General features: G+C 31.4%; 1 long non-coding RNA gene across 1 annotated transcript; it reads left to right on the forward strand.

Annotated features, from left to right (window-relative positions):
- The first annotated feature begins 3870 nt into the window (after window positions 1-3870).
- Window positions 3871-4406, forward strand: LOC105125996 (uncharacterized). The gene is made up of 2 exons (XR_842338.1): window positions 3871-4057; window positions 4163-4406. It is a non-coding gene; the product is annotated as an uncharacterized LOC105125996 (long non-coding RNA).
- The last annotated feature ends 35 nt before the right edge of the window (window positions 4407-4441 follow it).

The following is a 4441-nucleotide window of genomic DNA, read 5'->3' on the forward strand; positions in this document are numbered from 1 at the left end:
TTTATAAATATTAAAATTTAATTCAATAAAATAAAGGTTTTTATTATAAATAGATATTTGTCTTGAACCTTGATAAAGACTAATAAATAAAAATAAAATTTTAAAAAAGAACAAAATAATAATATAATTTATTTTAGATAGAGATGATATATTTTTTTATATACAATTAATTTTTTATTTGAATTCTTGTAAATTATTATATATTTTTAATAATTATAATATTAGATGGTGAATGCTAACTTTATAACTATAATTTTATAATTAAACTTAAAATTACATTTTCTTTTCAATACTCTCGACGCCTCGCAAGCGCCGCGACAGTGGAGAACGGATGAGATAAAAGTTAATGCTGAGAGCATGGAGCTTGTCTACTAGTTTATGTCAGGTCCTTTTCAGTGCAGCTGCAAATGCGTATCATTTTTCCATCAGTACTTGCATATTGCGATAATAGACACACACTATGTCGTTTCATGATGTCGGCACTGAGAAAATGCAAAACTATAATGCACTTTCTGGAGGCACGGTAACAAGTAACTGAAGACATTCTTTATGAGCATTTTGAAAAGGAATTATTTAGCTGTCTATATCGTGTCGGCTGTTTTTCTTAAAATATTTTTTTATTGAAAATATATTAAAATAATATTTTTTATTTTTTAAAATTAATTTTAAACAAAAAAATCAAAATTCCCTCCAAAAAAATTTAAAATAAAAACAGCAGGTAACTAGTTGTCACATACTAGAAAAGGCCCAAATTAAACACAATCTTAGAAGAATTTAGATGTAAAAAGGACCTCTTCAGTATTTAATGAACTAAAAACAAGTTTTATTACCATTTCCACTTTTAAGGCTTAGGGTTTCTTCACTTGTTTCACTCTAGTATTCTCCAGCAAGAAGAACGTAATTAAATAACCAGTGCTCAGCCCATGCATGTACAATTAATCAGCCGTGTAGAGTTGCCAAGGAAGGATATTGTTACCATCAAAACATGCAGTTAATTTAAGGATGCCAACGCCTTGTTTAGTCGGAAAACATCACGAGTTCAAAAGCAAAATTCTTAAATCAATATATATATATATAGGTGGAGGCATGATTTGAATAAGATATAGTTGGGCCCCAATTATTCTTCTTGTCTAGCTATTCTATCCTCTTCTCTACCCAAGATTTCTAAAAATCCCCTTTATGAACAGACGTGTGATGATCCAACACTTGTTTGCTGGTTCGAGCCTTTTTCAGTGAATCATGGAGATTGCTATCGTGGACAAGCAAAAAGTTTTGGAATAGAACTTGCTTGAAGGAGCTTGAATGGTGGACAAAGTCCCACCTGGTTAGAGCTCCAAGCCACAGGATTGACACCTCGAAAAGCAACATTTCATTGGGGGGGATAGTGGGGTTACGTGGCTAGTTGCTGAAGCAGTGTCATAAAAAGAAAAATACGACAAAAAATGAAGATAAGTTGAGTCAAACCACATATGATGGAAATGGCAGCATTTGTTTTGGGGGATGGTATCACAGAAAGAGCCATTGTCGATAATGGCGAGATCGAGCAAAATATAATATCTTGACGCCAGCTTCTTCTTTTTACCCAAAGGCATTCAAAACCAAGAAGGATGTCAATGTGCCGTGTTCCCGGTGACATCAAAGAACACCGTGCCTGCAACACTAATGTTAATTTCATGGTGATTTATTAATATAAACAGTAGAGCTTCTTAATATTTTTTTTAATCAATTAATTAATAATAAATTCAAGTGGCTGAGACATGTGTAGAAACCCAAGGGTTATGGTTTCAAGAGATTGGGGATAGGTATTGATTTTCTAATATCTTATAGACTATTAAAATAAATTAAACCGGTTAGGCATGTGGATCTAACTATTAAACATACTTGAACTAGTTGTTAGTTATTTTTTTTCTTTTATATTTTATAAAAAAATTAATGGATTCATTAACTCTTCAATTAGTACATGATTTTTAAGTAATATCATAATTTTTTATTTTAATTTTACTAATTTATTTTTTAATTATTATGTATTTGATTTGAAAATAAAAACACTAATAATTATAAATGGTTTATGAAATTTTAATTAAGATTGGTTGTTTATCATTGAGATGTTTAAATATATTTGGAACATAATTTGATCATATTTATGATTTTATTGGCTTCCAATCAAATTAAATATAAGTATTATTTTTTGTACTTGCTTTTAGTTAAAAACTTTACTTTATTAAGGGTGCTGTGCTGGGCATGTGCTTTGTTCAGACAGGAACCCAATTCAGTGGCGCCTCGAGCTAGTGGTTATTTCTTGCTGGAATCTACCTCTTATCTAGTACTGAGGAAGTGGCTTTCCCCCCCTTTCCCTGTAGTCTCGCAGGGGCTCTCCATGGATTATGGAACACATAGATCATATAATTGGTAAAGAATATTTGATAGAGGTGTCATCGTGTGGATCTTTGATGAGGTGAAAAGGCATCTTTCGCTCTAGTTACCAGAATATTTTCACAAGGTACATGATCATTTGATGCTTGGTCCCCTAAAGTTGAAGCATCTCCTTTATTAAAAATTTAAACCCACTAGCCTTTTGAGAAGCTGCCTCACCATTATTGTCAACGTAAATGCTCCCTCTAGCATAGCTGATCATGTTCTAGATCCACAAAGGAAGACGAGCTCCATCCCAGATTGAAGATGAGGTGGGCGATAGTAATTCAGTGCTGGGGAGTATGTGTAAGGACTGGGAATTTGTAAAACAAGTCTTTTTAATATCGGCCATGGAGACCCTCCAATAATTAATGAGAGCAACATAGCAAGAGTTAGAAGCTTCGCGGATGCGTTGCGGAGAGGGTGTGTTCGCTTGAAGTTTGAAGATGAAAAGGAAATCATGAGCCTTTTTTTCATCCCCTTATCCTTATCCCGGAGATAATAAATATTTATATAACCAAGATCCATGGCAACTTGCATGAAGACGTGAGAAAACATCGCAACATCTATCGTTAAGGACTGCAATCTAGGATTTTACCTCTTAATATATAGGCGATACAGTGTTGAGCAAATTAAAAATTAAAGAAATGCAATTAAAAGAAAAAATAATGCAATTAAGAAGAAAAAAAGAAAAATGATAAAAGAGGGGGAATTGAAAAAAATAAACAAATAAGCACATCTTTCATTGATCATACTCCAAGTTTTTTAGTATAAAATATAACTAAATACCGTACTAATATAACTAAGTTTTTTAAATACCATACATTATTTGAAGTATGAAATAAGGATATCTCGACTTAAAGAAAGAAGAAAAAAATTTATAAAGCTTAGATGCAGGAATCTAATATTAAAAAAAAAATTTAAAAAAAGACCTAAAATAATACCAAAGTTAAAATAAGAATAATTTTTTAAATTTTTGATAAAAATATAATAATCAAAAGTTAAAACCCGAGTTATAAGACTAGGGTTATATTAAAAAATAAATATAAAAAAATTACAAAATAAAATTTCTAATCATACAAAATTAAAAAAACAATATAAATAATAATGATTAAATCTGGTATAAAAATTAAAATAAAAAATAATGATAACTAACTAAATTAAAAAATAAATTAAATTAACAAGAGAATGAAAAGAAATAAAATAAAATAATGATTAAATTGGATAGATAAAAAAATAAAATAAAATATGGAGAAGTGAAATTAAAAAATAAAAAATAAAAAAATAACAATAAAAAAATAAAAATAAAAATAAAAATAAAATTGGATATAAAAATGAAATGAAATAAAGTGAGTTGACATTTAAAAAAATAACTTCAAAATTATTAATAAAATAAAAAAATAAAAAGCTTACGAAAATCCAACGGTTACTGCACATGAATCAGATCATCAGGACGAGAACCGCGGTCCGTTTTCAACGCCCTCGCAGGAAACCGCGTTGGCCTATTGAAAGATACTCCACCCGCCGCCTAGAAAAACACGGACGCCTCCCTCTCGATGCGAAAACCAATGAGATCTTTTGCTCTTTCCAGTTTTCAAAGACGTTGGACACCGAGAACTATTCAATCAACACCTTTCAATTTCACGTAGGCAATGACCCTTTCTTTCTTTCCCTTTTAAGATCTTTCTCTTCCACAAATTTAATGTCTTCCTCTTCCGCCTCCGGTTTTTTTTCCCGGGGATTGATACAGCTACTCGCACCAACGAAGCATGTTGTTGTGTTCCCTACATCAGTTGTCTACTGGACCACCATGGTCAGACCATGACTGATGAACAGAGAAGGCGAGTCTCTATCAGTCCAAAGGTGCCTTGGATAGCTGCGCTAGTCTGGTTCACATGCAGTTCAATCATCGATGACATTGTCACTCGTTAATAAGGAAGAAAATAAGCTGTAAGATCTTAAAAAATAACAGTACTCTCCTATTATTTTGTGATCATTTTCCTAAGAAGGTAGCTGTAAGATCTTCAAA

This window comes from Populus euphratica, unplaced genomic scaffold, assembly GCF_000495115.2.
Source record: "Populus euphratica unplaced genomic scaffold, PopEup_1.0 scaffold44.1, whole genome shotgun sequence".
Lineage (NCBI taxonomy): Eukaryota > Viridiplantae > Streptophyta > Magnoliopsida > Malpighiales > Salicaceae > Populus > Populus euphratica.